The sequence below is a fragment of the Micropterus salmoides genome, unplaced genomic scaffold (assembly GCF_014851395.1).
Source record: "Micropterus salmoides isolate LMB-PRFRI ecotype aquatic unplaced genomic scaffold, ASM1485139v1 Ms_hic_scaffold_1, whole genome shotgun sequence".
Taxonomy (NCBI): Eukaryota; Metazoa; Chordata; class Actinopteri; order Centrarchiformes; family Centrarchidae; genus Micropterus; species Micropterus salmoides.
In genome coordinates this window covers 18,371,816-18,384,330 of record NW_024040040.1, presented here as the reverse complement: position 1 = coordinate 18,384,330, position 12,515 = coordinate 18,371,816, and the positions used below count along the sequence as shown (strand labels likewise).

The 12,515-nt window shown below is 39.0% G+C and overlaps 1 protein-coding gene across 3 annotated transcripts in view; it reads right to left on the bottom strand.

Moving 5' to 3' along the window:
- LOC119904686 (microtubule-associated protein 2-like) overlaps nucleotides 1–12,515 on the bottom strand; it is a 46,025-nt gene that overhangs the window by 19,733 nt on the left and 13,777 nt on the right. For all 3 annotated transcript variants that reach the window (XM_038721443.1, XM_038721442.1, XM_038721444.1), the window contains exon 3: nucleotides 7,776–7,840. The gene's annotated coding sequence lies outside the window, so the exon portion shown is untranslated. The remainder of the gene's footprint in view (nucleotides 1–7,775; nucleotides 7,841–12,515) is intronic.

Below are 12,515 nucleotides of genomic sequence, written 5' to 3'. Positions count from 1 at the left end.
TTCCCAAATTGTCAAACTGTTTGAGGTTTTCCACCATGCTAAGAAACAAATAATCTGAGAGAATCATTGTTTGCTTTTTTGAGGGACATGAGCCTAAACTCAGCAGCTTCAGTCCTAAAATTATAGTATGAGCCTTTTTGGAAATAGAGTCTCCCATTCTCTTTTGACTCCATTTCTCTTCCCTCCTCATTTCTTTCGAAGTCTCCTCTCCTTCCCTGCAGTTCTGCATGACGACAGGCTCACAGTGATCAGAGCTTATGTCTGGTGCAGTGGGAAGACGTGAGGATCAGAGGAGAGAGAGAGAGCGAGAGGGGAAAAAAGAAGGAGAGGAGGAGAAAGACCTACTGACACTCAAAGATACTGGGCCAAACTGTCTGACTGAGGCTGTCAGAGGCGAGTCAAGTCCCAGCTGTTGCTAGGGAAGAAAAATGGTGTGCTGACAGCCAGATTGTGCTGATGGTGGTTTATAATTGTACTGACCCGCTTTCAGCTGCTGTTTCGGCAATGTTATGCCACACTTGGCATTCTCACATTGTCCATTCAAAGGATGTCATAAACCTTGGCAGCTTACATAAATCCTTTGTGTTCTCATTTCATAAAAAGGCACTTAATTGCAGAGAAAGCAAACACAACACAACACACCTTTAACCCAAATGCATTACCACCCCACAGTGGTCCACATCTACCGCACATACCTCTTTTATATTTGTTGGCTTACTTGCTGTGTTGATGTTTTTATATATTAGAATGACTCACCTACCAGCAGACTGTACAATACTAAGAACCACTGGCCTTCTAATACAAGGTGGCTTCAGAAAAACTGGTATGATTGGTGGCGACTCGTTACCAATTGAACCTTGTAGATTAAAGCTAAAACCAGTCTTTTGAGTTGTACTGACCTCCTTTTCTATATATAGTTTCTAGTCAACAGTATTTCAGGCATTCACCATTCCTGACCAAGGTCAATGATATAAACCAGGTTGAAAACCTTGTTGTGCATGACTTCTTATTTGTAAGCACCGGCCTATCGGGTAATACTTTTAGCTGTTTAGCTAACTGTTTACATTAAATTAGCTAATTGCATACATTACCTTAAGCCATTTCATCATGTATCCATTATTTCTGGTTGTCCATTTTAACCATTTATCCATTATGCTACTTAGCTAACTCAATTAATTAGGCTTTCCATTACTTTAAGCCAGCTATTAACCATTTATTTATTTAGGCTGCATAGCTAACTCAACCATTTAGGCTACTTAGCTAACACAACTATTTAGGCTATTCATTTATTTAAACAATTTCAACCATTTATCCATTACTTTAAGCTCCATAACTGTTTTCACTTTTTTGTCAAATATTATTAGCTGACTACTTGAACAATTTATATAACAGTTTAAAGAAACAAGCTATGTATTTAGCCATTTACCGATTACCTCAGTTACAGTAACTTACTTAGTTACTTTTAGCTAACTTTTTAGACCACTGCGCAATCGGCTTATCTATTATTCTTATTTAGTAACTTTAATTTAGAATTGGGTCAAATTTTTATGTCTCAGAGGGACAATTTGGCTTACAAACAGCAGTCAGTCAGTCAGTGAATAAACAACAGATACTGAAGTCATGACAAAGGGCTTATTTTTCTCCTGATGTCTGGATTTGCCCACTCTCAAGGCCTTACTCTCCAGACCCCTGTCATCCTCCTGCGGTTAACATGATCTGACATTGCCCTCTCTTTTGCCTCCCTTTTAGCTATTTAGCAGTCTTGTATTAGAGAGAAAAGGATGCAGAGTGTAATGAGAATCCTTCCAAACATAACACCACCAATGAAGACTTTTCTGCACTGATGGAAAGGTGACACCAATTACCTCCTCAATACACTCTGTAGCTCAGTCTGCAATTTGCTTTGTGGCTAGCTAAAATATTGCTTTTATGAGCAGGAAAACCTAATTAAAGACTGATGTGGCAATTACCTACAGAAGAACTGATCTCTGCAATTCAGATAGGTAAAACCAACCTCCTCTTCAGCTCTAAAATAAACCTCATCAACCCAAAGCATGTGACTTTAGCCTTTACCCCTGAGATACTTTATTAATAGAAATGTAGTTTTCACATATACATAACCCCAAAACATATAATGTTTGACGATTATATTTTCAGAAAGGCTAGAAGTTAGCAACTGCTCAGCACATGAACCATCACACTGTCCTTATTTTGAAAAGGTTAAATCAACAGCACTAGGAGTCAAAAAAGGACTGTCAAATTCCATTACATCTTGGGATTGATGTCTTAAATTGAACATGCCAACGTGATCACTCACAGAGATGAGGAGACGGTGTGGCACCAGGCCTGAGGCTCATCTGACTTGAGTGTGCCTTTTCTCCCTCTTTCTTTTGTCTTTCAGCACCGTCGTCAAGCACTCTGATGGCCCCCCTGCTCCATTTTGTTCTACCTTCCAGGCCCAGTATCGCTCTTCTCTACCGACTCCACTCCACCCTATCCCTAATCTGACCTCACTTCCCTCACCGTCTGCGCCTCTCCCCCACCACCACCAACCGCACCCCAATCTGGGTCACTCATCATGCCCCCATGAAGCGCCGCTCACATCGGAATGTCACCATCCATTTAGGAGGGAGGAATCTCTGGCAGCCAGTCTCAGTAGGCCAACCTGGCCTTAATCCTTTGTGTGAGCGCACAAGTGTGTGTGCGTTTTGTGACTCTGTTAAGTGTGTATGTGTGTGTGTGTGTGTCTGAAAACCTTCATGTTCGCATCTAGGATCAGCTTGGTCTCTAATTTTAGGTATTATTTTCTACACACCAATCATGATGGGATGGGATGATTAATAGTATAATTTTATCTCTGAACATTATTTATGCACATATTAATAATAATAATCCATTATTCATTCCTGTGCCTGAGTTCTTTTTCTCTCATGTTATACTTGAACTTTATTATATATATATTTATATTTATTGTCAATAAATGTCTGTCTTCTCTACCCATTTGGTAAGCAGCCCTGGGTTTTGAATTTGCATTTTAAGTATTTTGCAAATTTTCTCTTAATAAAATCTTAAAAATGATAAACTGAGAATATTTTGGCAACTGTAGACTAATCAGATACAGGAAATATTTCCAGGAAAATAAGCAGTTTTAGAAACCATGATACAATAAGAAGGTCACTGGTTTGTTTTTCAACATCTAATCATTATGTCCAGAAACGTATTTGCTTGGTTATTAACTACTTTACATTCCCTGCAGGTCTAATATTATCTCAGTTAAGACAATGACATGATAAGAAATTGACTTTTTTATTTTATTGTTTATCTTTAACTGAATAAAGCCAAAGTTGGTGTGCCAGTGATATTTACCGTCTTTCAAATATTAGTTACACTATTGAAGGCATTTTAGTATCAACACAAAACTAACTGGCAACTATTTTGATAATTAGTTACTCTGCCATTTGTGTATCCATGAAATATTACATACAGATCAGGGTTTGAGACTGAAAGTACACAAAACCTCAGATGTTGTAACACACTGTAGACGGCCTGTTTAGTAGCATGTAGTTTTGAGTATGAATTAGAAAATCTAACCTTCATCAAAGCACTGCATTTTTTTGAACAGCGTCAATATTACAAGCCGTGCAGTGGATGATAGGTAACTGTCACACAAAACAGTAGCCCCGGGGAGGAGTAGGACAGTCAAGGTTGCTGTGACCTGTAATCGACCCTGAATCCAGCGACTTCTTCAACAACAGCAGCAGACGGCGGATTATGTTTAGTTGACTCAGCAACACATGTGGGGGATTGAAGCATAATGAGCATTGCCAGTTAAGTGTGAATGAACGGAGTATATGGGAAACACCAGCATGACGAGAAAAGCACGCGCGCACACACAAGCACACGCCCATGTGTAAGCGGTGCCAGACTGATTCCACTCCTTGCAGATTAAGTACCGTAATAACAGCGGAATAGGTGCACTGAGATTATGTGACTGAAACATGACAGATGAATCACAGCATGCAAAAGAGGTGCAGTGTTTTTAACAAGGCTTTATTATTCCTCAAAAACCCTCCATGACTTGAAATCAAATAAATATACATACAAATCTGTACATTTATCTCTATATATCTAAAATCTATGCATTTAGTAAATCATTGCCTTTTAGTCAATAGTCTTTTCAAGTATATAAATCAGAAAACATGACTTATAGAAGTCAAAAATTTTAAATAAGACTTATCTTATTAATTGTCTATCCATAAATTGAGGATGCCCTGTGCAGTATACACATTCCCACCAAATAAGTGCATCTAGTACTGGATCTTCTCCCCCATCTTTGATCACAGAATTAATCTACTGACTGCAAGACTTGCTGAACTAAGCCATAGTGGCTGGAAGTGGGTGTGGGGTAAAACAGCAATCAACAATTTATAAAGTTCAAAATAAAACACAGACAAAATAGTAGTGATCACAATGACAGTTTGCCAACACCGTCATCCTAATTTATTCATATTTATATTACTTACTTACTTAACTACAGAAAAACCTAATGTTTTTTTTAAAGTAAATGACAGTAAACATTGTCCTGCACTGCATCAACCGTTTTCTAATTGCCAAAAGTCAACCCCACCTCCCCAAAAGGATAATATATTGAAGGTATATAATGTATAATGACATATTTGTAGAACACTAAAACCATTATAATCACTACATTAAAAAATATTTTTTGCGCTATCAGCACCCTGCTAATTAAATTTTGCTTGGCCTGTTCTGATGAACTGATTAATATTATTGGATATGAGTTTTTTTAGAGGAAAGTCAAGCCAATTCAAGAGAATTAAAGGTTGAATTTAAATCAAACTGACTCAAACTGACTGCTGTGTCCTAACTCAGATTTATTCCCTCCTCTCACTGCCTTCATGCTTGCTTTGCCTTCTCTTTAGTTTCAGATACGTATCTCATCAGAGGAGTAGATGCTTCCTGGCACAAATCATCCCCACCCCTCCCCCCATGGTGATGTCATTGTTCCCATGGTAATCTGAGACCCGGGTTGGGAGGGGCTGGTGGTGGTCTGGAGGGGATGCTGGGATGCAGAGAGCGGACCACGTTATGGATCCTGAAATAGGTCAACAGATCCTCCAGGCAGAGCCCCGGGGTCCTTCCTAGCTGCACTGACACAAATTGGGGCCGAGCCATTTAAATTCATCAATACACTGATAGCTGGTTGCTGGTTGGGCTGTTGATGTCATTTTAGGCTGGTGCTGATGGGGTTGGTATCATAGTGTAGCACGATTATGTTATAATAAAAGCTAGAGCGGAATTTCAAAGAGATAAATAATGACATCTGCCCATTTACAAAGGTCAATGCTTTCATTACAAACCAATATCAACATAGTTCAAGTCAACCATTTTGTAAGACAATGCAAAAAAACCTTGTCCTTATGACACCTTAAACTTGCAATCCCTCGTCACATATGAGCAGTTCCTGTAAAGTAGGATTTTTTCTTGAAATTGTTCAATTTTAACACATTTTAGGGGTGTAAAGAGGTAATAAGCAAAAACAAGAGAAAAGTCATAAGACGGCTGTGTAGCAGAAATAAGACTAAAGTGATCCAAAATGATTCAGTTTATTAATTAATCATCTTCATTTATCATTCCATATGTTCTAGTGGTTAGGATTCCTGGTTTCTACCCAGACAGCCCGTGTGTGACTCCCAGTATGGGAACTAACATTTTATGCGACTAATATTTAAGTATAGATATACATCCAATCACACCATGCTTACGTCGCCTTACAGTAACAGATCTATCTCGTCAAGTGTCAGCTACTGTGTTGTGTTGTCTGGTGTCTTGCCTTGTAAATTGAGTTATTGTGACTTTGTTTTTAGCACCTTGGACCGTGAGAAACGGCTTTTCGTTCATTTGTATCCTCTGCATGTGATCAGTGACAATAAATGACCGTGAACTTGAATTGTGAAGCAATTGAAAATTATGAATTAACTCCTGTATTTTGCTGATTAATCATTGCTTAAGTTATCTGTCAAGCAACAATGTCAAAACATTTTGTTGTTTCCAGCTTCTCAAATGTGACAATATGCTGCTTTTTCTTGCCATACATAAAATTTTTGGATTGGTAGTCAGACAAAAAAAGCATTCTGACGACATCAAGAAATTGGGAAATTGTGATGACCATTATTTAATTATTTGACATTTTACAGACCAAATTATACAATAATTACATAATGAAATAATGGCTAGTTGCAGCCCTAAAACACACACTGCTTTCTTGGACTTTCCTGGGAAAATTCTCCTACAGCACTAAAATTATGTTTTACAGTATGTCTCAGGCAGCAGCAACAGCAATTAGTTGAGAGTATCAATAGACCGTGGACCACAAATATACAGTATAAATAAAAGTACAACACAACGGCATCAACAAAATTCATAAAACAGATGATAGAAGGGTGATCTAAGGCATGAAACGCTACAGCAAAGAAATGCCTAGAGGATACACATTTTGTACATGTACACCTGCTAATTGTCTCAACCACAGATAAAGTGAGCAACAGCTGTGAAATTTTCGAGCTCTCTGCTGTGTTCCCCTATAAAACGTCCTGTCTCTTCTGCACTAAGTCCCTCCCTCCCCAGCCATCTTGCATTTTCACTCGTCCATCATTGGCTGAGTGAATTGTGATGACAACTTTCCACCTCCTGGCCCACGCCCTGCACGCCCATACACACTTACACATATGCTCTGCTAAAATCAACCCAAACACATGCACAAACACCCACAAACTCAACCGCGTACACTCAAATGCATCCACAAAGCTCAATCCAGAACTCTCAGAACATGAGCTAAATATAGACACACACAAATAGAAGACTCTGAAACAACATTTACAACCAAATCATTATTCAGTACACTCGTTCTATCATTTAATTCCCTGTCATGAAAGTCAAACATGTTTAAGCAGCAAAAGCTCAAAACATGAGATTAGAGTTTCAAGCTAATGACTGCTTTTTTTTTGGCGGTCAAAAATATCTCGCATGACATCAACCCAAACAATGGCCCCTTCTAGCTTCCCACATGTTGCGGAGCATAATTCCCCCTCTATTATATACCCATGGACAGCCATGCTAATCATCTGGCTGAGTGCAGCCGCTCAGATCTGGCTCCCGGGCCTCATGAGTCATGGGAATAGTGAGTGTGAAATGTCATGGAGTAGAAGCAGTGTGCAGTATACCATCTGGCAGCAGTCCATGTTTTTGCTTTTCTTTTAGTTATTTAGGTGTCAGATGAAACTTTCTCTCTAGCTCAAGAGGATACCTGCAAGGCTCTTTGCAGTTTAATGGTTCAATCTGGAATTTATAGCAGCATGGCTCTATAGATGGCAATGTTGGACTTAATTAACAGATACCCCTATTCATGGTTCCCATGTTTGACATCTGTGGTTTTGAGAGAAATGTATCAATAACCTTTGGATGAATTGCCATTAAATTTGGTACAGACAATGCCTCTTCTCCTCAAGATGAACTGCAATCACTTGATCCTCTCACTTTTCCTCCTGCGCCGTCATCAGGTCAAAATGTTTATTTTGTTACTTTCGCTCATGACCAAATACCTGCAAAACTAATGATATTGCCATAGTGCTAACTAGCAAGCATGTTAGCATGCTGATGTTAGCATTTAGCTCAAAGCACCACCTGTATAGCCAGAGCTGTAAGCGTGGCTTTAGACTTGTTTATTAACATCTCTGTTTTTTTGTTAGCTTACCTACCTTGAAAAGCTGTCTTCACTTATGGATGAAAGAGACAAGTGCTGAGTTGAGGAGTCTGTACAGACCTGTGTGAAAAAAGAGGGAGACAAAGAAGAGGGAATACATGTTAGGACATAAATAAACAGCAGCACAAGTCGAACACTTCTCCCAAAAAAAGAGTTATGTCACTGGCGCTGACAAAGACCTAAGCCCATTTAATTCACCGACAGGTTTAAGCTCTAACCTCTGAATCCAGCCTAGCTAGTCCAGAATCAAATGAAGGGCTTTTTACAAGACAGCTCTCATCTCAGTCTTGTGTTAAGCACAGCCATGCATGCACACAGCAGCTTAGCTCTGTCACCTAGAGTCTCCCAGCAACATTAATCCAAACCTCAGCGTGGCCTTGTCTCTCTTCTAAGCTGCAGCTGATGGGCTGTACACAACAACAAGGCCAAAGCCAATCTAATCTATTCAGAGTGTGTGCATTGGTGTTTGTTGACTGCATTTAATTTTTTTGTGATCACATATCACAGGATTGCGTCTTGCATTTCATGTTACCTAAATTTTGAAATCAGACTTGTTTTATATTAAAGCTAATGGTATTATTCTCTAGCATTGCTCACATTATCAAATTGCCCTGAGAAATGCATAATTTTCTTGTCATTTGCTTTTATCTTTTAATTTATTTTGTTTAATTAGATGGTATAAAATGTTAGTGTTTGAAAATTCTTTTTTAAAAAATAGAAAAAAGTATTATGTTTCCATTTGGAATACTGAAAAGTTGTATGGAATGGCTGTTCCCACTATCTTTATGCTAAGGTAAGCTAAGCTAACCACTAGCTACTGGCATTGAGCCTTATATTCAACCAAATATACAACACTGGTGACGATCTTATCCAACTCTCAGCAAGAGAGTGAATAAGCATATTTTCCCAAATGCTTTCTTTAAACAAAATCGAAAGCTGAGAAACATTTGATACAAAAACAGACCGGTGTTCAAATGAATGAATGTGACAACAGTGTGAGAGAAAAATTAGAGAAACAGAGGTCAGTAGGATAGTTTTCAAGGCAACCGCAGGGATGATAATAATCCAAAAAGAAATCAAAGTGATTATTTTTCAGAAACAAGTGATTACAAGTGCGTGCCAACTAGGCAAACTCCACTAGTGAGCTGTTTTTGAGATTTGTCAAATTCTTGGATTGGTCCGTTGGGGCTGAGCCAGGGGAAGAGTTAAGACTTAAGATAGCCATGAAGAAAGACAGATTTGCACATTTACCCTGCTTTGGGACTATATGGAGGTAGAAAACAGAGCATCCTGTTAACATCAAACCAGTGTGAAAGGACCATTGGGGGGGGGGGGGGGGGGGGGGGGGGGGGTTCTGGTGCCAAAACAGGCAGTTGGACAGAGAAAGAAAGAGATAGAGGTTGAAGCAGAGGGATGCAAAGAGAGCGGAGCAGGGATTCTCCAAACAGGAAGCAGGTTTATTTATAGAGAAGAGAGAAAAAGAGGCCTGGAGTGAAAAATAAGAGGAAACTGAATTCACAGAGGAGGAAAGACAAATATTTCTACTAAAGGACAATTCGGGTTTATTGCAGCTTAGGTTGTATATCATTTATTAGCCTACTAGCTATAATAACACTGTAAGAAATTGCTGAGATCTGGGAACATGGCAACATTGCTACCAAGAAGTTTGCAGGGCAAGAAAAGCAAATGACCAATTTACAATGGATGGATTGGGTAATAATTGCATCATCCGCCTTTGTTTCGCTTCCAAAGCTTGGTAAACCTGGGGGTTCGTTAGAAAAACCTGTGTAATAACCAGATGTTTCTTGCTCCTTTAGACTCCTTTTTGGCGAAGTCACATTTTGTTTTTATGCATACGATGTAAACACATAATAGGGTGGTGGCGCTTTTCATATGAACTAATTTTCATAATTGCCCTTGCCAATTAAATTTAATAGATTTATTCTTGAACATTATAAAATTTCACCTAAAATTTTCCCCAGAACTGATGATAGATGAACAAATAGAAAACTACTGTTGTTATGGTCTATTAATTTGAAAGAATGATGAATTGAATTTATAAATCAGGCATTTGTCATGTTTCTCCAAACATTAATTAAGTTTTTTCCTCTAATTTGTTATCCATCTGCTTATAGAAAAGGTATAAATTACTCTTTCAGGGAAACAAGTTAATTAAATAGATGGAGAGACAGAGAATGTGGAGGGAAGAAAATTGTAAGACACAGAGAGAGAAAGAGAGAGAGAAAACAGAAACTAAAGTCACACAGGAAGAAATGTTTCTTCTGGGGGAAGGCTAGCCAGAAAAAGAAAGGGATAGGAGAGGGAAATATTTAGAGAGATGAGGAGTGACCGCCTGGCTCAAAAATATCACGTGTGACAAGAATAGAAGCATGGTACTCAAAGCCATGTTTTTGTCACAGTGAAGGATCCCTCTCTCACACAGCAGTAGGCCCGCCTGTTATGAAACCTAAGTCTCTCTCAACATAATTTGTCTCTATCTTTGTTTTCACCAAGTGCACCCATGTTTTTAATCTGACTGAAGGGAACTCATGAGAAATTCACTAGCAAGCGAAGCGAAGACACAAAACTAATTAACAAATTGAAGCAGGGAGTGGGGGGGAATAACAGATTTATGAGTGAATTCCCTAAAACAGTTCTCTTCTTTTTGATCATTGTCATCTTCTTTCTTTTTTTTTTTACCACTCTAGTAACTGCACCCACCCTCTGATTTCCACAGCCTGTCTTAAGATAACGTATCTGAAGTATCTGATATCTGATCTCCAAACTCATTAATTGCAGCTTTTACAGGATGAAATGCTGAACATTTTACAATTTCACAATCTTATCAGTAAGCCAAGATGACCATCACCTCCACTGGGAAATCCTGTGGGTCACCAGTTAATGGATGGGCACAAACAGTGAGCACAGTAGTTGTACAAATTTTTCTCAAAAAAAGGAGGAACACAGCTGATGACGCGTTTTATTGTCTTGATATCCGTCTTGACCTGCGAGTTACTCCCAGAAGGGGGGGAGGCCAAATGGGTCAAACAAGGCAGAGAGAAGAGGAGTAGGACGGTTAGAGTCAAGGATAGAGGAAGGAGGGGAAGGAGAGGAAGGAGGTCAGAGGCCGACCTAATCCACAGATTTGACTTCATCATCAGAGACGAGGCAAACAGGAAATGAATCTTAATCTCAGCGCTGTGCTAAAAGGCCTGATAAACCTTCCTGAACTTTGCTGAACTGAGCCAGGAGAAGAGATAAAGGCAAACATCACAGATATTTCCAGAATAATCTGGTCCAGTTTAATTGAGCGGCCCTTTTCTGCGTTACAGCCAATCCTTTAATTCTGCAATATTGATCTCCCTCACTCTCTCTCTCACACTGCTCATCACACATTAATTATCCAAATCTCAATGTCAATAATTCTCAACCATACCCAGCCCTTTAGGAAGCACAAATAAAACATAGATAAGATAAAGAAAACGCCGCATCGATCATCACATTCAGACAATATCATCACAGGCTTTGAATTTCATTTTGGCACTTCAAACTCCCAAGCAATTTGGGGTTCACTGTTTGCCCAAATACAATTCCACATGTGGACAGCTACCTCCTGAAGGCTGCGCTTTTGTTTGGTTTAAAAAATAATAGATGAAGCACTGTCAAGCATTTCATAATGTATGTCCAGACATCACTTTTGACATTTTGCTTTCTGTGATAGTCTTGCCCTTTGGCCTTAGTTAGCTGACTAGAGATAATGTTATGCAAAGCACACGATGCTGACATGAACTTGGAATTTCCTGCACTACATAAAAGCCTAATAACCCTGTATTTAGTTACATACGCCTAGTTTCTTGAGGACATCGAATATGGCTGCCAAAGGTTGTATTATGTCACCTGAAGGCTTAGCTGCTACTGCTAGAACTACTCCTACCTCCTAGAGCAGGTGCTAAAGGCTAAAAAAAAGGGAAGTGTGATTGTGTTACTTAGCATTTTAAATCCCTGATCTCTCAAGGGGATACTTGAAAGTACAGTGAAATTAAACTGCATTTTTTACAAACACATATTTCACTGAAATAATCTGTGTATAAAAAGGAAATCAGTGCCAGGAAACTAGGTGATTTATGTTAATAATATGAAGCTGCAGTGGTTTGTTGATGGGGGTCCAGCAAGTGCATTTTATTGAGCCTCGCTCTCTTCTGAGATCTCTTCTTCCTTACCTTTTAACCTCTTACCAGTCCTGTAAACTTCGCCAAAATGCCTATCCAAGGCATAGCCAAAATAAATTGAATGCTGTTCTTGAACAATTTGGAGTAAATACAATGGTTTTGGGCTTCTCTGAAAGATAACACTGAAGTGTCTAACCCCTACAATCACTGTACTGGAATTGATTAATTTAAGTTTCAACACAATAAGAGTAATAAGTTTTTCACTTCCGAATGAAAATTTCTGCTAACACATGCATGAAGCAAGGCCCACCAACGAAATAATAGGGGCTGGCACAACCTTCCAGCGCGGGCTCTTGATTTGCTATTGATATAATTGATCGGAAGCTTCATAGGTGAGTTGCATCAATTTTGATTGTTTTGGGTTGTCAGACAGAGGAGCTGATTGTACCTGATGTTGTGTTTCTATCTTGAAATAGTTTGCATTGGTCGATTCACAAGGATTTGAGCTTTCCAATGGTGGACCAATGAGTATGAACTCACTCAGTATGAAACATAGTTGTGAGTAC